General features: G+C 37.8%; 1 protein-coding gene across 3 annotated transcripts in view; it reads left to right on the top strand.

Annotated features, from left to right (window-relative positions):
- Positions 1 to 25,313, top strand: part of CSMD3 (CUB and Sushi multiple domains 3) — a 1,204,765-nt gene that overhangs the window by 204,239 nt on the left and 975,213 nt on the right. The window lies entirely within an intron of this gene.

Raw genomic sequence — 25,313 nt, 5'->3', positions numbered from 1 at the left:
TTTGATTTGTGGTTACCATTCAAGTTGTATATAACTTCTTCTGCAGACAGCCATCTATATTAAGTTTATAGTCATTTAAGTTTGAACCCATTCTTTACTCCTCCATTTTCCACAATTTTGGTATATCGTGTGATATTTTACATCCTTTTATTTTGTGAGTTCCTTGACTGATATTTTGCAGAAGTAATCATTTTTACTGCTTTTGTGTTTCCTACCTTCATACTGCCTCTTTTGTTTTTCTTTTCCCCACTCAGAGAGTGCCCTTTAATATTTCTTGCAGGGCTGGTTTAGTGGTCATTAACTCTTTTAGTTGTTGTTTGTCTGGGAAACCCTTTTTCTATTCTGAATGATAGCCTTGCTAGATAGAGCATTCTTGGCTGCCGGTTTTCCCATTCAGCATGTTGACTATATCATGCCACTCCTTTGTGTCTTGGAAAGTTTCCGCTGAAAAATCCACTGATAGTCCTATGTGGTTTCCTTCCCTCCTGGATCTGGTTATCTGTTTCTTTCCCCAGAGTAGGAAAATTTTCAGCTATTATTTTTTCAAATAAATTCTCTGCCCCCCCCTTCTTTCTCTTCTTCTTCTGAGACTCCAATAAGATGAATGTTATTACATTTGATGGAGTCACTGAGTTCCCTAAGTCTATTCTTGCTGTGCACAATTCTTTTTTTTCCTCTCTTTTGTTCAGTTTGATTACTTTCCATTACTCTGTATTCTAGGTCATTAATTCATTCCTCTGCTTTTTCCAGCTGGCTGTTCATTCCATCAAGCATGTTTCATTTCATATATTGAGCTCCTTATCTCTGCTATATTATTCCTTATCTCTGTGTGAATGGTGTCACTGATGACCTCCACTCTTTTCTCAAGTCCAGTGAGTATCCTTATGATCATTGCTTTAAATCCTCTATCAGGCATGTACTTATATCTGTTTTGCTTAGATCTCTGGCCGTGGGCTTGTCCTGTTCTTTCTTTTGGGACAAATTCCTCTGTCTTCTCATTTTGTCTAAGTCTCTGTGTCTGTTTCTCTGTGTTAGGAATCTCAGCAATGTCTCCTGTTATTGAGGGTAATGGCTTTATGGCAAAGAGGTCCTGTAGTGCCCTGCAGTATAGTGTCTTCTCTTCCTCAGGACTTGGGGCTTCTGGGAATATCTCCAATATCTTCATACACTCTTTGCCTATTGTGAGCAATGTTTGGGCCCTGGCTTGAATATGGCACATTTAATTAGATGTGCTCTGATCTGCTTGTGAAATGAGATTTATCACCCCTGCCACTGGAACTGAGGTTGATTTCTGGGATATTTAGGATACTTTGAGAGTTATTAGTTGTTTTGTTGGGACAGGTGAGCCTAGGGTCCTCCTACTAGACTATCTTCCCCTCTCCTGAATTTTTTAAGGTCGTTAAAATTCCACAGATTTTGAAATGTTCCCTGGACAAATAGTCAATGGTATGTACATATTTTGCAAAACTCCCTGGTCAGGAGACATGGTATGAGCAGGGGTTTGGGCCAGTCTTCTGGGGGAGGGGTCCAGCACAATGGGATTGAGGTAAATGTGACTGGGAGGGGCAAATCCACTGGAGATTAGGAGACAAGGCTTAGAGTAAGCCAGTTAGGTAGTGAGTGTCAGCACTGCACTGGTTTCCACAGGTGGCTCTGTGCTTATGCAGAGGGGCAGGAGAGAGAAATGGTGTCCTCCAGTTCCTTTGTTTTTGGAGGGGTCTCTCTGAGAATCCTGTCTCTCTGAGACATTCTCTGAGATGAGCAAATCACCTCCCCACTGTGTGCCTCAGAGGCTCTTCAGATCGCTGTTTCCACACTGTATGATTGTGAGCTGTTTGCCTTCCTTTTTTTTCCAAGAGCAGCCCCAATGTCTTCCTCTCTCAAAGCCAAGCATGCTGATTTTTAAAACTCTAGGTTTTAAACCCTGCTGCTTGCTCCTCTCACTTTCCAAGCCAATTGCTTTGGGGATTTGTTTTCCTGGTGTACTCCCCTGTGTGCTAGTCTATCTCCAGCCCTTTTCCACCACTGTGGCTACCTCCCCACTACAGTGACCATGATCTATTTCTCTCCCAAGCTGTGTCTCCACACTTCCTACCTTCTTCAAAGTGGCTTCTTCTTTACTTTACTTGTGGAGTTTGTTTTGCCAGTTTTCAGGTTGATTTCTGGGATATTTAGGATACTTTGAGAGTTATTAGTTGTTTTGTTGGGACAGGTGAGCCTAGGGTCCTCCTACTAGACTATCTTGCCCTCTCCTGAAGTTAATTTTTTAAGCTCGTTAAAATTCCACAGATTTTGAAATGTTCCCTGGACAAATAGTCAATGGTATGTACATATTTTGTCAGACCATTTAAAAAAAATTAATTAATTTATTTATTTCAGAGAGAGAGAGAGCAAGAGAGCAAATGAGCATGGGGGGAGGGGCAAAGGGAGAGGGACAAACAGACTCCCTGCCAAGCTGGGAGCCTGACATGGGGCTCAGTCCCAGGACCCCAGGATTATGACATGAGCTGAAGGCAGATGCTTAACCAACTGAGCCACCCAGGCACCCCCTATCAGACCCTTTTTTAAAATTCTTAACGAGTCTGTTTGAGGGTGCCTGGGTGGCTCAGTTGGTTAAGCGACTGCCTTCGGCTCAGGTCATGATCCTGGAGTCCTGGGATCGAGTCCCGCATCAGGCTCCCTGCTCGGCAGGGAGTCTGCTTCTCCCTCTTCCACTCCCCGTTTGTGTTCCCTCTCTCGCTGTGTCTTTCTCTGTCAAATAAATAAATAAAATCTTTTTTAAAAAAAAAAGAGTCTGTTTGATATTAGATACCCTGATCCTAATAAGTTTCATGATCTTCAAAAAGTTAAATATGTTTCTAACCTTCAGATATAAAATAAGGAGGCCTGACTAAATGGCTTCAAAAATATCGTCCATATATTAATTCCTATGAACTTTAATTTAATAGGAAGGGAAAGAGTGCTAGATTTTCCCCAGCATTATTAGGGCATGATTGACCAAAATCATATATATGTAAGGTGTATAATGGGATATTTTGATATAATATACATTGTGAGGGGACTATCATACACAAGCTAATCAACATATTTGTCATGGAGAGGTAAATTGTTGAATATGCTAAACTTTTTGAAAAAGATGGGATAGAAAAGTGTAAGTGTGGCATAATGGAGGAGTTGGTTCATTTTTTAGAGGGATATTGGACAATTTCAAGAAATTCTCAGTGTTGAATCATCGTGAGTTGCTACAGGATAAGGAAGACAGGAGCCCAAAGCAAGAAACAGGCTATAGCTCAGCAGACATATTGGAAAATGTACAGTTGAAGTCAAGCAGGGTATGGAGAGTCAGATCACATTCAGGATATTAAAATGGATTTTGTACTCTGAATAGTATATCAATTTGGGTGTTTGCAGGTCTAAAGTGGGTGAAGTATATGGAAAATCATGATATCTAATTGCAGAGTAACAGACCATGTCAGGCATAAGGAAAGACTTGTAATTTTTTTTTTAGTTTCATTTATATTGAAATATAATTGACAAAATTGTAAGAATCATATCTGAAAGAAAAGTCATATATCTAGATCCTAAGATCAGAGACAGGTATGGCATATAAACTGACACAGTGAGGATATAAATTTCAGTCCACAAGCAGGAGCTAAGTGTGTTTTCTAGCATTCCTTGTGTATGATGATAAACTTTGAAATGCTTATAAGTGGAAATATAACATTTTCACTACATGTTGCAAGGATCATGACCCACGAAAACCTCTCATAAAAGGAAGAAATGAGGTAGGAGAAAAGGTAGGCCTTAACGGAGATGAGCAAATGGATCAGTGTCATCAGGAGAAGAAATGTGAAATATTTGGAATTAAATATCATATTAGAGATGGTTTTACAGTTAGAAAGTGAAGGAGGGGAAAATGGAGAATTACGGAGTAGTGAAGTTCAAGAGAAAAACTAACCTTAAACTGATCTTCAGGCAGAGAAATATGAAAAGAATGTCAATTGTACTTGCCTAAAGATGAAATTATAGCACTATCTAAAGGTCTATCATTACAGTAGAGAAATGAAAGAGCAGAAAGATAATTTCACATAGAACTGATAAGAAAAAGCATTAGTTGGTTTTGCCACCTGACTTCTCCTGATGTTCCAACATTCCCTGTGGTGAGGACCACAGACCTATCAGGTGTATCTCCTTGGAAGCAATCTGAGTCCTGGTTTGGAAACTATGATGTGATAACTTCAATGCATGCATTTCTTTGGTTCATATCTGGACTTATATTTGGCTTTGCTTTTAGTTTAACATCCACATTATTGATCTATGTTCTAGTAATGAGAACTAAGTTCCTGTTCTATTGGGTCAGGGAGTCCTGCTCTAAACCATCTAGTTTCATTCTCCTCAAACTGAACACTCTTTTCCTTATGTCCCCAATTTTACAGAATGCCTTTTATTCTTTATTTATCTTTATTCTTTGTTTATCCTGACTTTCTACTATTGGGGCTTTTGTAATCTGTTGATATGATATAGGGAGCTAGTGCCAAGTTCAGGTGCCATTCTTTCCTGTTTTGTCTGCCCACCACTGTTGAAATTCTTATATCTACCTGCAGTATATCTCCCTGTGATGTTTGTGGCTTGAGGAAAAGAACTTAAAATTTTAGTAAAAGATGGACATTTAGACATTGAAATGTAATATTATTCTATCAAAGGATTTCCCCCAACTTTTAAGTTTGATATAAAAAATGAAATTGAATTAGTCATAGTAGAGAAGATCACAGAGAGTGGGCAAAACTTGGAAAGATGAAAATGGTGTTTTTTTTTCTTTGTCCTATTGAGTTTCAGTTAGTGGTAGAACATCTCATTTATGTAAGAAACAAATATTTTCAAGTTTCTGAATGTAGAACATTGAAGGAAATAAAAAAAAGGTGAAATATGAGATTTTAAAATAATTAGAAAAGATTAAAGAGAATTAAATTGACATTTGGTCTTTTTTCCACAGAATTATAACTTCATGGGCACTTAAGGAAAAAAATAGAGAGAAAAAGAAATTTAAGCTTTTGTGAGTCATCCTTTGTTATTGGTGATTTATAGCATTGCCAATGTTCCGTAAGGAATGACACTCGCTATGGAAATCGATGTTCCAGACATTGGTTTATAGTTTATGACTATTGATCCAATCAGGGAGAAATTGGAGATTATTGATTTTGGGAAGTGGACAGAGTCGGAGAAAGAAAGATCACTAAAAGATAGGGGATTTGTAGAAATTAGAGTTGATGAGAAATCATGAATATTCTTCAGAAAGTTGATCAGATTTGTAAGAATTTTTTTCAAATATGATAGTAGGAGTATAAAAGAAGTTAAAAAGCATAAATTATACTTGGGCATCTGTGAAAAATTTAACTATAATATTTGTGCATCATATAATGAGGGCTGATTAGACACCACATTTCTCTAAAGGAGTATTTGACTAGACTATCCCTTAATTGTGTTATGTGCATACTGATGAAATCCATGTAAGTTCTGAGGAGAAATACAATTTTTATGTAAAGACTTAAAAACTCTGTCAAATGACAGGGCAATAGTCAGATTATGGGGAAAAGAGGTCGCTTAAGTTAACGGATTTTTACTTCTTAATTTCTTGACAAGTCTCTAACACAGGGGTCAAATATTGATATGTCATATTAACTTACCTAAATAAATGCTACAAGTATACCTTGCCAGTTTCCATAAGGGAAGTGTTTTTGAATACTATATTATTTAAGTTTTTTATTTTACCTTATTTATTTTTTATTTTTATTTTTATTTTTTAGAGAGGGAGGGAGGGAGAGAGAGAGAGAGAGAGAGAGCACAAGCAGGAGGAGGGGCAGATACAGAGGGAGAAAGAGAATTTCAACCAGACTCCACCACGTCCAGTGTAGAGCTTGATGTGAGGCTTGATCTCACAACCCTGAGATCATCACCTGAGCCAAAAGCAAGAGTCGTATTCTCAACTGACTGAGCCACCCAGGTGACCCTATTTAAGTTATTTAAATCAGTATTTAGATAATAGGTTATTTAACATTGCTAAAAAATGAAAATCCCAAAATAAGTACAGACATGGGTATTTCTCTTACTTTTAAACATTAAATAGGAGACCTTTTTTTTTTCGTTGTAATGAAGAAAGTGCTATTATATTTATTATTTTTATTCTGTGCTTTCTTTAACAAAGAGCAAGTGAAAGTTAAGGAGAGAAAGCTTCATTTCTTATACCACTCTTCTTCCGACTCAAGAATTTTAATTGTGTAGTCAGTTTGAGGCTTAGGTTACAGTCTAGAGTAGAGGTCTGTAACAATTCAACTAATTCAGTATGAATCCACTCTCAAATTTACTTTTACTATGGAATACTCTGTGTTTTCTACTGCTTTTCTTTGTCTCCTCATTATTTTAAGTAAGACATTGATAATCACAAAAATAGTGACTCTGGTTATTAAGGAAATAATGAACTATTCATACATATATTTATAAATTCTGCAAGCACCGTAAGGTAAGAGAAATGCCTAACTTGTTGATTCTCATTCACATTTTGCATTTGCATTTACTCTTCATATACAGTTCTCATTCACATTTTGCATTTGCATTTACTTTTCACATACTATTCTGTACACAGAATTTTTTTTCCTGTTAGCTTAATTCCTGCTGGTAACCATTCTACATAGGTTATAATTTTTACATCTTCCTTAAGTTCTGAAATTTCTGTATTACTTGTTTTTTTTTTAGTGCCCAATTGTGACCTTCTTAAATATGCCCATTTCCCTGTTGGATAGAAGCAAATTTCTTTAATTTTCTTGGATCGTGTGAGCAATGGTTACCTTTTAGTGGTTTTTGTCCCAGTGAACGAGACCATTAAACTCTGTGATATTTGATAGTTCTCTTTCGATACTTCCATGTTCCTCATCTGCCATATCCAGTACATAATATGCATCTATACCCTAAAAAGCCCGGAATGCATTCTCTGCATTTTTTCCCTATATTTATCTTATCAAACACCTACTCCATTTGACTCCACCTCCACCTCCACCCTTTTCCCACCTATGTATACCTTCTCTTCTTTTATTTTTTATTTATTTACTTTTTTTAAGTTTTTTTTTTAAGATTTTATTTATTTATTTGACAGAGAGAGAGATAGCAAGAGCAGGAACAGAAGCAGGGGGAGAGGAAGAGGGAGAAGCAGGCTTCCCGCCAAGCAGGGAGCCCGACATGGGACTCGATCACAGGACCCTGGGATCATGACCCGAGCCGAAGGCAGACGCTTAACAACTGAGCCACCCAGGCGCCCCTACCCTCTCTTCTTTTAAATCCAAATCCCACCGTACATTCAGTGTGATCTATTAAAAATGTAAATCTGGGCGCCTGGGTGGCTCAGTTGGTTAAGCGACTGCCTTCGGCTCAGGTCATGATCCTGGAGTCCCGGGATCGAGTCCCGCATCGGGCTCCCTGCTCAGCGAGGAGCCTGCTTCTCCCTCTGACCCTCCCCCCTCTCATGTACTCTCTCTCATTCTCACTCTCTCAAATAAATAAATAAATCTTTAAAAAATAAAAAATAAAAATAAAAAAAAAAAATAAAAATGTAAATCTGTTTGGATCACCAAAAAAGTTTAAAGCATCAATAGTTTCCCACTAATATTTCTAAAAATATTTAAGTTGGTCTGGAACCCCCTACATTATTATAATCTGATTACTGTGAATTGATATTCTTCTCCACTTATCTGTATTAAAAGGATAGAAAAATATATACTACACAAAGTAACAAAAAGAGAGTTAGAATGGCTATACTAATATCAGACAAAACAGATTTTAAGACAAAAACTGTGGCTACAGAAAAATAGTTATAATCATGAAAGAGCCAATTATTCAAGAATAATAACAATTATAAACATACAAGCATCTGACAACAACCAGAGGCCAAAAGTACAGTAAGCAAATATTGAATACAATGAAAAAAATAGACAATTTAACAAGAGTTGATATCTTTAACAACCCATTTTCTCTTTTTTTTAAAGATTTTTTTTATTTATTTGAGAGAGAGATAATGAGAGACAGAGGGCACGAGAGGGAAGAGGGTCAGAGGGAGAAGCAGACCCCCTGCTGAGCAGGGAGCCCGATGCGGGACTCGATCCCAGGACTCCAGGATCATGACCTGAGCCGAAGGCAGTCGCTTAACCAACTGAGCCACCCACGCGCCCAACAACCCATTTTCAATAATTGACAGACCAATGGGACAAAAGATAAACAAGAAAATAGAGGACTTGAACAATACTATACACCAATTAGACTTAATATACATGAATAGAACACTCCACTGAACAACACAAGATTAAGCCATTCTGAAAATAAACCCTTATATTGTGATCAATTGATCAATTGATTTTCAACAATGGTAATCAGACAATTCAACAAGGAAAGAATACCATTTCAAAAATGGTACTGGGATAATTGGATATCCACATTCCAAAGAATGAAGCTTGATTAATACCTCATGCCATACACAAAAACTATTGCAAAATGGGTTAGAACTTAAATGTAAGACTAAAGTCACAAAACTATTAGGAAAAAGTGGTATAGTCACTATAGAATATTATTCAACAATTAAAAAGAATGATACACTTATTTTTGCTACAACACACATTAGCCTTGAAAACCCAAAAACAGAAGACTAACAAACTGTATTGTTTCTCTTATAAAAAGTAGAGGATGGACAAATCTATAGAAACACAACATAGGTAAATAATTGCCAGGTTGTAAGGGAAGAGGGGAGTGATTGCTAGAGGGTTGGGTTTTTTTTCTGGGGTAATGAACATATTTTGGAATTAGACAGCAGTGATGTTTCCATAACTCTGTGATTGTACTAAATGACTGAATTTGACACTTTAAAAGAGCAATATGTATGTTATATGAACTATATCTCAATGAAGGTGTTATTAAAAAAGTAATGGATAAATAATTTTATGCCAAAGACGTATTTTTTTATTTCAGTCTAGGAAGACATTATACATTATATCTGGAGTTTATGGACATAAAGAATTATGCAAAAGAAAATTGAGAACAAAGAAATAAAATTAAAAAATACAAGTTAAAATCACTTCAATCACCTTTTAAATTCATGCAGATCTATTCAGCCAATTTGTCTTTTATTTATTTATGTTCGAGTATCATAACTTTTTAAATAGACTATGAAAGTCCCTGGTATATTTTGCCTGCATGTATAGAGAGAAACCTTTTATTTGTTTCACCTGAAAATCATATTATAACCAGTTAGTTAATAAAGGCTCATGGAGAATCCTGAGAATTTGCATCATTCTAGATTCAGTTTATGCCCCCTAGAACTTTCTCAGTCACTAGAGAGAAAAAAACAAAAAACAAAAAAAAACCTCATACGTAGTGGAATTTCACATCTTGGAATAAGGAAGTATGCAGGTGAATATTTTATATTTTTTTGAACATTTTATATTTAAACACTGCATAATAAAATGTTTTCTTATCACAAATCTGCCTCAAAAGTCAATAAATTTCTTTTGAAAATATGGATAGGATATCAAACTCCATTCTGTTACAGAGCAATGAGTTCTCGTAATAAAGAAGTGTTGATAATGACACAGTTGAAGCAGACCTCCATGTCATGATCATCTAATCACTTGTCTTTACTATGGTGTTAGCATGATTTATGATTTTCTGATAGGTGAACTTCAGCCATTCTGGCAGCTGTCCACAGAAATTTTCATCACTTATTTTAAGTAGTTAGATGTTACAATGCAAGTCATAGAGGTAGACATGTTAGATTGCAATAAATTGAAAACATTAAATGGTTCCTCAGCCTCTGACATGATATCTGATGGCTTCTTGAGAACTAAAGAAAAAGAACTCTATTATACTGATATTTTATTCTAGTCATCAAATTAAAATGTATGTGCAAGAGTACATATCAATAAAAAACAAGGCTATCTCTAAAATATTAATCTTCTTTTGATGCAAGTAGCTTATAATTTTTTAGCATATTGACATAAAGAATTTCCTTTTCCTGGTTGTTCTTTTATTGAATTTCAAATCATTAAAAAAACTTTATTTGAAAAAAAGAAAACTAATTTGTAATGTAGTTATTCAACCTTGAGGAAAAGTTCATACTATTTGCTCTTAAAAATATAATGGTATTAATTAATATTTTTAGTATAATGAATATTTTACCTATCTAAAATTATGTATATATATTTAGCTATTTTTCACATAAACAGTTATCTCACTAACCAAATACAGTATTCATTGCACACCAGGACCTATCAGAAAAACAAAACAAAACAAAACAAAAACAAACAAACAAAAACCCACAGCACTTTTCTGGCATCAGCATGGATGCTTTTCTGATAAAGTTAGTGATGTGTGTCAGAGGACAGGCTAGAATCCTCCCACTCAAATTTTATTTTCTTTTTTGAAGTGACATCCATTCTTTGGAATGTCTAATACTTAGTGCCTTAGGAGCAACCCCTTTTGTTGAGAGAATTTAAAGTGCTTTCCTTTCTGAAAAACTGTATTTCCTCACTCCCATTTTGAAATGTACCTTTTTGTATCTGAGATACTCTTTTTCAGCAAAGACTTTGGGAGTCCAAATGCATAGTATTTACAATGAGTATTCAAAGTATTCACAGTGTAATTACTTATAAGAGATCTAATCTAGTGTACAACAATGTTTTTCTTAATATTTAAAATTCTACAAATTCATTTTATGGTGAAAGGTATTTGAGATGGAATAGATCAACATAGGCCTAATACTATTATCCACCCTTATCTCTTCAGAGGCCCACCACTAGGTGTCTTATATATGTATTAGGTTTGGATCTCATTCCACAATCTCAGGTGTGAAAGGAACATGACTTTTGTTCTTCCATTGTTGCCACTAATGTGGCAAGAACTTAATTTAGTTCCTGTATTGACATTTTCCATAGTTTTGATATTTTTTCTTTTTGTTATTTGAGATTCAGAATATTTTCTACTTTTATTTTGGTCACCCTCCTCAGAAACCTTAAAGAGAACACAACCTACCTGAATGAGGAAAAGAAAAAGGGGGAAATACCTGGAGAAAAAAACAAAACAAAATAGGTAATTTTTTTAAAAACATGATTCCACTATATATATTATCTGATTTTTTCCTCTCAGCACCCCCTTATGTCTTATTACCCACAATTTCCAGGTGAAAAAATACAGACTTGAAGAGATTAAGTTGCTCGAAGCCAACAAAGAAAAGAAAAAAAGAGGGCGCCTGGGTGGCTCAGTTGGTTAAGCGACTGCCTTCGGCTCAGGTCATGATCCTGGAGTCCCGGGATCGAGTCCCGCATCGGGCTCCCTGCTCGGCGGGGAGTCTGCTTCTCCCTCTGACCCTCCCCCCTCTCATGCTCTCTCTCTCTCTCATTCTCTCTCTCAAATAAATAAATAAAATCTTAAAAAAAAAAAAAAGAAAAGAAAAAAAGAGGCAAAAACTAATCACTAAGAAATGATACAAATTTGATCTTACTACAAAGCCTCCATTTCTTAAAGATTTTACTTCTAAGTAATCCCCACACCCACAGTGGGGCTCAAACATACAACCCTGAGATCAAGAGTTGCATGCTCTACCAACTGAGCCAGCCAGGCACCCTTAAAGCTTCTATTTTTTTTTTTAAGATTTTATTTATTTATTTGACAGAGAGAGACACAGCGAGAGAGGCAACACAAGCAGGGGGAAGGGCAGAGGGAGAAGCAAGCTTCCCGCAGAGCAGGGAGCCTGATGCGGGGCTCCATCCCAGGACCCTGAGATCATGACCTGAACTGAAGGCAGACGCTTAATGACTGAGCCACCCAGGCACCCCAAAGCTTCTATTTTTTTATAATTTACACATATTTTTCTTTAGAAGAATAATTTTGAAATGAAGAAACTATTTGAAATGGGAATATATCTCAGGTCATCTGTTCATGTTTCAACATATGGAAAAATAAATGAGGTTATATTTGATACATGTATTTGAGTGTAGGTATTTGATTCAACAGTATACTTACTTGACATAAAATTTTACATTTAATTAGAAGGTATAAGGGAAATATATAGCTATTCTCTTGGTGTGAAATTATATTAATTACTGATGCAAAAAGTCTTAGAAGTTATCATAGAAAATCCACACACAACCAGGTTTACTTTTTATCCATTTGAAGTTACATGTATTTCACATGCTTTCAACCTCTTTTCTTTTTAGTAATAATGTAGCAATAATAAAAACTTTTACTCTCTTAAATGCAGAATATTCAAATTTTCTGGCTTATGAGATAATTTTATAAATATATTGTTATATTTATAAATTATATTTTATAAATATATTGTATATATATATATTAGGTATGGATCTATATTTGTATATAGATATATTTGTTATATTTGTATATATATATGTTAAAATGTAAAGTTTCTTCTATTTACATAATGTTACATTTCTAATTAAAATATTTTATTGAAGTATAGCTGATATACATTATATTAGTTTCAAGTATACAGTATAATTATTGGACAATTCTGTACATTATGCTATCTCACAATAAGTGAAGTTACCATCTGTCACCAGTGTTATTACAATATTATTGACTATATTCCCTATGCTGTACTTTTCATCCCTGTGACTTGCTTATTTTATAACTTGAAGTTGGTCTTCTTAATCCCTTTCACCTATTTTTCCTATGCCCTGTCCTCTTCCCATCTGGCAACCACCAGTTTATTCTCTGTATTTATGAATCTGCTTTTGTTTTTGTTTGTTCATTTTTAAAAATATATTTTATTTATTTATTTGAGAGAGAGAAGGTGAGCGAGAGAAAACACGAGCAGGGGGAGGGGCAGAGGAAGAGGGCTCGTCTGAGCAGGGAGCCTTATGTGGGGTTCGATCCCAGGACCCTGTGATCATGACCCGAGCCAAAGGCAGATGTTTAACTGACTGAGTCACCCAGGTGCCCTGTTCATTTGTTTTTAACAAGGAAGTTTTATCTGGTGTATAACTGATATTGCATTTATACCTCCCAAAATACTCAGAGATACTTATTGGATTATGCCTTGCTCCGAAAATCCATTTCTTACTCTACTCACATTGGAATGCTTAAGCTATCAGAATAGCTGGGTGGATTAGAATTGAATGTCATTCTAATAATCACAGCAAATTTAGAGGAAGATTTTACCTGAGCTTATATTAAATATTAAATATTTTAGTTATCATTCTCAACTGGGTTTGCTAATATTGGCTCTTTCAAAAAGTTTCCAATTTCATCAAACTTCAACTCCCAAGTCTAATGCTTCTCCATGCACATACAATAAAATATTTTTGGATTGGAATATCCTTAAATTCCTATCATTAAATCAACAAACCACTTCACCCTCGCCATTTAGTCTTCTCTTCTGTGAAAAAAGGGAACTTCTATTTGTTATTTATATTCTTTTAAATATGTCAGAATCAGCTACCCTACCCCCTAAAAATACCAAGTAGAATTTTGATTGAGATTTCATTAAATAGGTAAGCCAATTTATGAAAATTAATGTTGTTTTATTGAACTGAGTTTTCCAATCCAAGACCCGGTATATCCCACCATTAATTAGGTCTTTTAAAATTTCTCCCATTGACTCTGTATATTTTTTTGACAGAAGACTTAGACATCTTTATTGTTATTCATTCCTATGTGTATGGAGGATTCTTTTTAAATGTTAAAGACTATCATTTAAAAATGATTTTAAGTTATTTCTCACTGATTATAAAAGACTGAGCATTTATTGAGGGATCTTTTTTCCAGTTATCTTTTAAATATGTTTTTGATTATGATAGCTTGACTTTAGATACTTTAAACTTCCTACATTAGGTTTTCTAAGAATAATGAATGTTTTATTACTTCCTTTCTAATCTTTATATCTTGTCCCAGTTACCACTGCAGCGAAAAAAATTACCATAAAACTTAACAGCTTAAAATATTCATTTTACTTTTCTAAGTCCAAGATGCCTCATTCACAGCGGCTGACAGTTGATGCTAACTGTTAGCTGTGAGCTCAGTTGGGAGAGTGCCCATACAGGTCTCCTCAACATGGCAGTCTGAGGGTCTTGGACTTCTTACAGGCACGGATGTTTCAAACACAAATGGTCCATCAACAAAGTAGAAACTCATGCCTCATTCTGTTGTTTATAACCAAGTAGCAAATCTGTCCGGACTTAAATACAGGGGAGACAGACCCCACTTCTTGATAAGAAGAGTATCAAATAACTTAATGTCATTGTTTTACCTTGTTTCGGTATACAACCCGTCCCAAATTACTTTGCGCCCACATGCAAAATGTGCTCAGTCGCTGACTCCACAGCTCTCCATTATTATATGATGAGTCTCAGATGTGATGTCTACAATCTTGGTATTTAAATCAGGGCTTCACGAAGATGAGGTTACTCAGGTATAACTCCTTGAGTAAAATCATTCATCTGGGTCCTATTTTAAGGGGAGGTTACAGCGGGTTCCATGCGGTGGGAGTGCTTTAGCTGTCCTAGGAGGCCTCTGGGTGGTGCGCAGGCACATCCTGCCACTTCTGCGGGTGTCCTCACTGCAGCGTGGGGTCAGGTGTGTGTCTCAGGAGGAGGTATGGATGCACAGGTGGAGCTGGAGGTCGCAGAAGCTGGAGGTAAGACAGGAGGCTTGAGTGTTTCCTTGGTCCTGGGAGCACCAGAAGTGGGGGTAGGGGCTGGGTGCCTGGTGCCTTTATAAAGGGGCAGAAGGGCTGAGGATTCAGAGGAGGCTGGCTGGGCTGTGAGGGGCAAGGCCCAACGTGGGCCACTTGGGTTGGGAAGCTAGGCCCAGGCCGCGCCACCAGGGTCTGGAGGCTTGGCAGGTGCCCTAGAGCCTCCCTTGACCTTTGGGAAAGCTACCTGCTTCCAACAGCTTTGCTTGTAGGGCTTCCTTAGCCCTTTGTTGGCTGCCTGGTGGCTTGGAGTAACTTTGTAAATGTGTGGACTGGGGTGGGGCCTAACTGGCACCCCTATAGTGGTGGAAGGTGATATGGGACTGAGAGAGAATATTTAAGATTAATGTTACAGGTTCAATACTTGAAACTAAAACCTTAAAGCAAAGATTTTATCCTAGCACCCTGAAGAGTAAGGAGAATGTGCCAGAACACACAGTGGTTGAAAACTTTAAACATTTACACCTGCTTGGGGTGGGCAGTAATCATGTTGGAAATTCGCAGGACATTAAAAACAGTAAAGTACCCAGGAGCTCAGACAGCAAGTCATTTTATAGTGGAGGAAATGGAGACCCAGAGCTCTGAAATGGCTGGCCCAAGGTTATGCAATTAGTTTAATAAGAGTATATTGGGACTGCAGTTGAGGTTTTGGCAGTTTTGGTGCTGGTTCAAGTTTTTCACTGGCCATTTGTTGCTCTGTGTTCTTCAGCAATTTACTTAACCTTTGTGCCCAGTTCTCCCCAAATAATGGATATAATACCTGATGGAATTGTTTGAATTAAATTAAAATGTATATAAAATAGAACAGGGAAGTCTGATACATATTAGCTACTGAACAAATCACAGTAAATTATTACGGTTAGAATCCTGGTGGTCTACTACACTGACTTGCTGCTAGTCTTTGAGTTGTTTAAGTCATTTTTACGGCAATGGGAGGAAGAAACTGGATCTTGGGGGTTAACTGCTGGCTGTGACACAAGTGAATGCTGGTTGTGGAAAGTTAAACTGAACTTTTAAAAGCTTGGGAGGACAAAGGTGAACCACAGTTAAATCTCTTTACCTCTAATTTAAGAAATGGAACCCTTTGCTTAATTTTTAGTAAGTAGAGGTTTTTCGAGGGAATGATTGTATTGATCTTAACTTCTTAGTTTCTCCCAGCATTGTTTGAGAGTCGTGACTAGAATCACTTTCATGTTGTATGTTTGCTAGAATTGTATTTAGAGCAGAGATAAAAGCACTATGTGGGAGTTCTTTTGCTCCAGCGAGGGTACACAAACAAGCTGGGTAACTGGATCAGGAGAAAGCTAAAATGATTATTATTAGAAGGAAGTTGCACAACAGACAGATTGTCTAAGCTATCTGAAAATGGGTGTCAGCATGCTTCCCCACCTTACTATCTTAACTGGACAGTTTAGCTAGCACATTATTTTCCAAGGACCAGAAGGGTCATTACTCCAGTTTCAGCAATCCACCTATTGCCATTTTTGCAGTGGCAGATTTACTTTGCCCTGCAAGATAGCTTAAGAGGATGGCATGACCACTGATAAGCATAAATGCAGGCTCAAAAGACTTGAATTCTGGGCCTAGCATGACAACTAGTTTATGAACTACTTTGGTTTCCCCATCTTTAAAATGGGAATGAAATATGGGCGCCTGGGTGGCTCAGATGGTTAAGCGTCTGCCTTCGGCTCAGGTCATGATCCCAGGGTCCTGGGATCGAGTCCCACATCGGGCTCCCGGCTCAGCGGGGAGCCTGCTTCTCCCTCTGACCCTCTCCCCTCTCATGCTGCTCCTCTCTCGCTCGCTCTCTAAAAAATAAATAAATAAAATCTTTTTAAAAAAATGGGAATGAAATACAAATCCCAACCACAATGAGATACCACCTCACACCAATCAGAATAGCTAAAATTAACAAGTCAGGAAATAACAAATGTTGGTGAGGATGGGGAGAAAGGGGAACCCTCCTATACTGTTGGTGAGAATGCAAGCTGGTGCAGCCACTCTGGAGAAGAGTATGGAGGTTCCTCAAAAAGTTAAAAATGGAGTTACCCTATGACCCAGCAATTGCACTATTAGGTATTTACCCAAAGGATACAAACAGAATGACCCAAAGGAGCATCTGCACCCCAATGTTTATAGCAGCAACGTTCACAATAGCCAAACTGTGGAAAGAGCCCAGATGTCTCTCACCAGATGAATGGATAAAGAAGATGTGGTATATATACACAATGGAAAATTACACGGCCATCAAAAATGAAATCTTACCATTTGCAATGACGTGGATGGAAATAGAGAGTATTATGCTAAGCAAAATAACTCAGAGACAATTATCATGTGATTTCACTCATATGTGGAATTTTTAAAAAATTTTATTGTTATGTTAATCACCATACATTACAAAATTAGTTATTAATGTAGTGTTCCATGATTCATTGTGCATAACACCCAGTGCTCCATGCAGAAGGTGCCCTCTTTAATATCTATCACCACGCTAACCCATCTTCCCACCCCCCTCCCTTCTAGAACCCTCAGTTTGTTTTTCAGAGTCCATCATCTCTCATGGTTCATCTCCCCCTCTGATTTCCCCCCCTTTATTTTTCCCCTCGTGCTATCTTCTTCTTTTTTTTTCTTAACATATATTGCATTATTTGTTTCAGAGGTACAGATCTGTGATTCAACAGTCTTGCACAATTCACAGTGCTCACCATAGTATATACCCTCCCCAATGTCTATCACCCAGCCACACCATCCCTCCACCCCAACCCCCACTCCAGCAACCCTCAGTTTGTTTCCTAAGATTAAGAATTCCTCATATCAGTGAGGTCATATGATACATGTCTTTCTCTGATTGACTTATTTCGCTGAGCATAACACCCTCCAGTTCCATCCATGTCTTTGCAAATGGCAAGATCTCATTCCTTTTGATGGCTGCATAATATTCCATTGTATATATATACCATTTTATATACCACTTCTTCATTATCCATTCATCTGTCAATGGACATCTTGGCTCTTTCCACAGTTTGGCCATTGTGGACATTGCTGTTATAAACATTGGGGTGCACGTACCCCTTCAGATCCCTACATTTGTATCTTCGGGGTAAATACCCAGTAGTGCAATTGCTGGGTCATAGGGTAGCTCTATTTTCAACTTTTTGAGGAACCTCCATACTGTTTTCCAGAGTGGCTGCACCAGCTTATATTCCCACCAACAGTGTAGGAGGGTTCCCCTTTCTCCTCATCCCCGCCAACATCTGTCGTTTCCTGACTTGTTAATTTTAGCCATTCTGACTGGTGTGAGGTGGTATCTCATTGAGCTTTTGATTTGGATTTCCCTGATGCCGGGCGATGTTGAACACTTTTTCATGTGTCTGCTGGCCATTTGGATGTCCTCTTTGGAAAAATGTCTGTTCATGTCTTCTGCCCATTTCTTGATTGGATCATTTGTTCTTTGGGTGTTGAGTTTGATAAGTGCTTATAGATTTTGGATACTAGCCCTTTATCTGATATGTCATTTGCAAATATCTTCTCCCATTCCGTTGGTTGTCTTTTGGTTTTGTTGACTGTTTCTTTTGCTGTGCAAAAGCTTTTTATCTTGATGAAGTCCCAATAGCTCATTTTTGCGCTTGCTTCCCTTGCCTTTGGTGATGTGTCTAGGAAGAAGTTGCTGCGGCTGAGGTCGAAGAGGTTATATATATATATCACGTTGGTTGATTTGCAGAAGTTGAACCAATCTTCCAGCCCAGAGATAAATCCCACTTGGTCGTGGTGAATAATCCTTTTAATTGGATTAAAATTTTTTAATTAAAAATTTTTAATTGGATTAAAATTGGATCCTATTGGCTGGTATTTTGGTGAGAATTTTTGCATCCATGTTCATCAAGGATATTGGTCTCTAATTCTTTTTGATGGGGTCTTTGGTTTGGGGATCATGGTAATGGTGGCCTCATAAAATGAGTTTGGAAGTTTTCCTTCCATTTCTATTTTTTGGAACAATTTCAGAAGAATAGGTATTAATTCTTCTTGAAATGTTTGGTAGAATTCCCCTGGGAAGCCATCTGGCCCTGGGTTTTTGTTGGGAGATTTTTGATGAGTGCTTCAATTTCCTTAGTGATTATAGGTCTGTTCAGGTTTTCTGTTTCTTCCTGGTTCAGTTTTGGTAGTTGATACATCTCTAGAAATGCATCCATTTCTTCCAGGTTATCTAATTTGCTGGCATAGAGTTGCTCATAATATGTTCTTAGAATTGTTTTTATTTCTTTGGTGTTGGTTGTGATCTCTCCTCTTTCATTCATGATTTTGTTGATTTGGGTCATTTCTCTTTTCTTTTTGATAAGTCTGGCCAGGGGTTTATCAATCTTGTTAATTCTTTCAAAGAACCAGCTCCTAGTTTCGTTGATCTACTGTTCTTTTGGTTTCTATTTCATTGATTTCTGCTCTGATCTTTATTATTTCTATTCTCTTGCTGGGTTTAGGCTTTATTTGCTGTTTTTTCTCCAGCTCCTTTAGGTGCGGGGTTAGTTTGTGTATTTGAGACCTTTCTTGTTTCTTGAGAAAGGCTTGTATTGCTATATACTTTCCTCTAAGTACTGCCTTTGTTGCATCCCAAAGATTTTGAACAGTTGTGTTTTCTTTTTCATTTGTTTCCATGAATTTTATAAATTCTTCTTTAATTTCCTGGTTGACCCATTCATTCTTTAGTAGGATGCTCTTTAGCCTCCATGTATTTGAGTTCTTTCTGACTTTCCTCTTGTGATTGAGTTCTAGTTTCAAAGCATTGTGGTCTGAAAATATGCAGGGAATGATCCCAATCTTTTGGTACTGGTTGAGACCTGATTTGTGACCTAGGATGTGATCTATTCTGGAGAATGTTCCATGGGCACTAGAGAAGAATGTGTATTCCGTTGCTTTGGGATGGAATGTTCTGAATATGTCTGTGAAGTCCATTTGGTCCAGTGTGTCATTTAAAGTCTTTATTTCCTTGTTGATCTTTTGCTTAGATGATCTGTCCATTTCAGTGAGGGAGGTGTTAAAGTCCCCCACTATTACTGTATTGTTGTCAATGTGTTTCTTTGCTTTTGTTATTAATTGGCTGATATAATGGGCTGCTCCCATGTTAGGGGCATAGATATTTGCAATTGTTAGATCTTCTTGTTGGATAGACCCTTTAAGTAGGATATAGTGGGGCGCCTGGGTGGCTCAGTTGGTTAAGCAACTGCCTTCGGCTCAGGTCATGATCCTGGAGTCCCAGGATCGAGTCCCGCATCGGGCTCCCTGCTCGGCAGGGAGTCTGCTTCTCCCTCTGACCCTCCCCCCTCTCATGTGCTCTCTCTCATTCTCACTCTCTCAAATAAATAAATAAAATCTTTAAAAAAAAAAAAGTAGGATATAGTGTCCTTCCTCATCTCTTATTACAGTCTTTGGTTTAAAATCTAATTTGTCTGATATAAGGATTGCCACCCCAGCTTTCTTTTGGTGTCCATTAGCATGGTAAATGGTTTTCCACCCCCTCACTTTCAATCTGAGGGTGTCTTGGGGTCTAAAATGAATCTCTTGCAGACAGCATATCGATGGGTCTTGTTTTTTAATCCAATCTGATAGCCTGTGTCTTTTGATTGGGGCATTTAGCCCATTTACATTCAGGGTAACTATTGAAAGATAGGAATTTAGTGCCATTGTATTGCCTGTAAGATGACTGTTACTGTATATTGTCTGTGTTCCTTTCTGGTCTATGTTGCTTTTAGGCTCTCTCTTTGCTTAGAGGACCCCTTTCAAGATTTCTTTTAGGGCTGGTTTTGTGTTCGCAAATTCTTTTAGTTTTTGTTTATCCTGGAGGTTTTCTATCTCTCCTTCTATTTTCAGTGACAGCCTAGCTGGATATAGTATTCTTGGCTGCATATTTTTCTCGTTTAGTGCTCTGAATATATCCTGCCAGTCCTTTCTGGCCTGCCAGGTCTCTGTGGATAGGTCTGTTGCCAATCTAATGTTTCCCATTTTAGGTTACATATCTCTTCTCCTGAGCTGCTTTCAGGATTTTCTCTTTGTCTCTGAGACTTGTAAGTTTTACTATTAGATGTCAAGGTGTTGACCTATTTTTATTGATTTTGAGAGGGGTTCTCTGTGCCTCCTGGATTTTGATACCTGTTTCCTTCCCCAAATTCGGGAAGTTCTCTGCTATAATTTGCTCCAATATACCTTCTGCCCCTCTCTCTTTCTTCTCCTTCTGGGATCCTAATTATTCTAATGTTGTTTCATCTTATGGTATTGCTTATCTCTCGAATTCTGCCCTCTTGATCCAGTAGTTGTTTATCTCTCTTTTTCTCAGCTTCTTTATTTTCCATCATTTGGTCTTCTATATCACTGATTCTCTCTTCTGCCTCATTTATCCTAGCAGTTAGCGCCCCCATATTTGATTGCACCTCATTACTAGCCTTTTTGATTTTGACTTGGTTAGATTTTAGTTCTTTTATTTCTCCAGAAAGGGTTTCTCTAATAACTTCCATGCCTTTTTCAAGCCCAGCTAGTATCTTTAAAGTCATGATTCTGAACTCTAGATCTGACATCGTACTAATGTCCGTATTGAGTAGGTCCCTGGCAGTTGGTACTACCTCTTGTTCTTTTCGTTGAGGTGATTTTTTTCCATCTTGTCATTTCATGCAGAAGAGAATAGATTAATTAGAGAACAAAATGCTAACAGGGTAACAACGTCCCCAGAAAATATACTCTAAACAAATCAGAAAAGACCTGAAGCCAGCAGAAAAGAAAGGGAAAGAAAGAAAAAAGAAAAAGAGGGAAAAAAAAGAAAAAAAAAGATAAACAAAAAGAGAACAAAACAAAAAAAAAACAGAATATGATCAAATATGATGAGGCTGGTGCATAGATCAATGCCACACACTAGATTTTGGGTGTATTTTGGACTGTTAGAAGAAAGTGCCTCCCAAAATTTTAAAGAAAAACTTGTACAAAAATAAGGGTTGATATGATGAAGGGATGGAATATGACTGTAAAGATGAAAATTACAAAAAAAAATGTATAAAAGGAATTGATAAGAAGTTGTTTGAAAAAAGAAAGAAGAGGATTTAAAAAAAAAAAGAAAAAAAAAGGGAGAGAATGTGATCAGGCAGGAGACTAGAACAAAGCCATACATTAGAGATTTAGGGTATATTTTGATCTGTTAGAAGAAACTGTATCTCAAAATTTTAAAGAGAGAACAACTTATATATATATGCCAAAAATACGGGTAACTACTATGAAGGGATAGAATATGACTCTAAAAATGAAAAATAAAATTTTTTTTTAAAAATGGGATTGATAAGATGTTGGTTGAAAAAGGGGAAAAAAAAACAGTTAAAAAAAATTTAACTTTGAAAGACTAAAGAATCATGGTAAAAAAGCCATGGATTCTATGTGCAGTATTCCCCTAACTCTGGAGTTCTGCCCTTCTCATTGATCGGTAAACTTGGTGTTGGCTGGTGGTTCTTGCTTATCTTCTGGGGGAGGGGCCTGTTGCCATGGTGCCCAAATGTTTTTGCTGGAGGCGGAATTGCCCCACCCTTGCCTGGTCCGGGCTAAGTAATCTGCTCGGGTTTGCTCTCAGGAGCTTTTGTTCCCTGCAAGCTTTCCGTACAGCTTTGGAGGCCGAGAGTGAAAATGGCAGCCTCCCAATCTCCACCCTGGAGGAGCCGAGAACTCGGGCCCCCACTCCTCAGTGTGCCCCCAGAGAAAAGCAGTCAGTCACTCCCGTCTCCCCGGTCTCCGGCCACACTCCGTGCTCACCCGGCCTGTGACCACGCATTTCTATCTCTGGCACCTGACTTGGTGTGGAGTCTCCAAATCCTGCAGATCCCTGTGGTGCTCTCCCATGCCACTCCTCCCGGGGGAGGAAGGGGAGTCTCCCCAGATCTGCCGCTTGTAGGGTCCTTGCTGGAGGAGCAGTGGCCCGACTGTGCTGTGGATCACGGTTTATGGCAACCCCAAGCTGAGAGCCTGCTCCTTGGCTCTGTCTCTGCAGCCGGCTTCCCCACTCTGATCCCTGGGAGCTCTGCCACCCTCAGGCACCCCCGGTCTTTCTGTGACTCCGAGGGCCCTAAGACCACACTGTCCCACGAGGGTTCCACCCCCTGCTTAGCCACTGGAGTGGCATCCCTTAGCAGAGCAGACTTCTAAACGTTCCGATTTTGTGCTCCACTGCTCTATCACTTGCCAGAAGCGGCCAACAGAGGCCCCTCCCCCACCATCTATCCTCCCGAATATCGCCTCAGATTCACTTCTCCGCACGTCCTACCTTCCAGAAAGTGGTCGCTTTTCTGTTCAGAGAGTTGTTGCTGTTCTTTTCTTCAATCTCCTGTTGAGTTTGTAGGTGTTCAGAATGGTTTGATCCCTATCTAGCTGATTTTCTGAGACCAGACGAAATCCAGGTCTCCTACTCCTCCGCCTCATATATGGAATTTAAACAAAACAGAAGGGGGAAAAGGGAGGGGGAAAAGTAAAATAAGACAAAATCAGAGAGGGAGACAAAGCATAAGAGACTGTTAACTACAGGAAACAAACAGGTTTGCTGGAGGGAGGTGGGTGGGGGATGGGGTAACTGGGTGATGGGCATTAAGGAAGGCATGTGATGTAATTAGCCCTGGGTGTTATATGCAACTGATGAATCATTGAACTCTACCTCTGAAAATAATAATACACTATATGTTAATTGAATTTAAAATAAAATTGATAGAAATTAAATATAATTTGGAGTTTGAAACTCCAAAAATAAAATGGGAATGAGAAGTCTCTTGAATACCTTACCATTCAAGGGCTATTGGAAGGGATAAATGGTGAACATGAAACACCTTTACAAGTGTACTGAATTTTGCAAATAGAATTGGCAGCTCATAACTCCTAGAAAATAATAAAAGTGTCTAAAACATAGTTGTAACCTATATAACTTACTGTAGAACTCTGTCAGGAAAGTGCTGGTTGAATGTTCTGGTAATACAATGAATGTATTTTTACATTAAGCTTAACTCTTCATTGTGAAAATTATTTGGATAATTTTTTAAGGAATTTAGAGAATCCTCAGCAGTAGGTTTTGAGTATTCACGTTTTAAACCTATTTATGGGGGGGGAAAAAAGAAAGTGCTATGGAAAAATGGATATTAATGTTCCTGTCAATGTAATACAAAATTCAAAACTGTAAACCAGGCAAATCTATTTTTAAATGGATGTGTATTTACAATAAAGACCACTTTGAATTCTATGTACTTTTCCCCCCTTTGAATGATTTTATTCTTTGACTTGATGCACATGTAGTGAAATCAGAAGGTACAGTAAGTGGCAGTAAAATGGTTTAACTGTGGCTGCAATCAAATGCCTTTTAACTGGTTATTTTTCAATCTACGACTTATAGTTTTTTATTTGCCTTAAAACTCAACTTTTTTAGGGGCGCCTGGGTGGCTCAGTTGGTTAGGTGACTGCCTTCGGCTCAGGTCATGATCCTGGAGTCCCGGGATCGAGTCCCGCATCGGGCTCCCTGCTCAGCGGGGAGTCTGCTTCTCCCTCTGACCCTCCCCCCTCTCATGTGCTCTCTCTCTCTCATTCCCTCTGTCTCAAATGGATAAAGAAAATCTTTAAAAAAAAAACAAAAAACTCAACTTTTTAAAATTTTATTTTATTATGTTAATCACCATACATTACATCATTAGTTTTTGATGTAGTGTTCCATGATTCATTGTTTGCGTATAACACCCAGTGCTCCATTCCATACATGCCCTCTTTAATACCCATCACCAGGCTAACCCATCCCCTCACCCCCCTCCCCTCTAGAACCCTCAGTTTGTTTCTCAGAGTCCATAGTCTCTCATGGTTCATCTCCCCCTCCGATTTCCCCCCATTTTTCCCTTCCTACTATCTTCTTCTTCTTCTTTTTTTTTTTTTTAACATATAATGTATTATTTGTTTCAGAGGTACAGATTTTTAAAACCTTTAAAATTTAAGTGGTGTTACTGGGCAATACCTAGTACCAAAAAATCCCTGCAAATGTTGAACACATGCTATAAGCCAGGCACTGCCCTAAGCATATTACATGCATTTTGTTTATACAACTCCAAGAAGTAGGCAGTGCTATTATTCTCAGATAAACTGAGATAAACTCAGAGATAAACTGAGGCCCAGAATTTACTAATTCACCCAATATGCCAATTTATTAAGTGGCTGAAGAGGCATTGTGGCTTCTGAGTTCCTTTTCACAAGCACTACTACATACCTAACTATGACCTTGGAAAGATTATGTAATTTATCTTAGCCTTAGTTTCGTCATGTGTCAAATGGAGATGATAGAACCTCCCGGGGTTCTTGTGAGGATGAAATTAGACCACCTAAGGAATCTAAAACCCACAAGACTTAAAATTATAAAAGGATGTATTAATAGATGAATGGATAGCCTACATGAAGGAAAGGCTGCCTCATATTTTATTACACACACTATTTTTAAGATCACTTATTTTAAACAACTAGGAGCAGTAGCTAGGTCATTTCTTCTGTTCCTCTTTCTAAATTCTCATGAATTAAAAGGATTAGAGTTGTA

The sequence above is a fragment of the Neomonachus schauinslandi genome, chromosome 4, assembly GCF_002201575.2.
Source record: "Neomonachus schauinslandi chromosome 4, ASM220157v2, whole genome shotgun sequence".
Classification (NCBI taxonomy): domain Eukaryota; kingdom Metazoa; phylum Chordata; class Mammalia; order Carnivora; family Phocidae; genus Neomonachus; species Neomonachus schauinslandi.
Note: the sequence above shows the minus strand (reverse complement) of the source record. Positions and strands in the feature narration are given on the sequence as shown.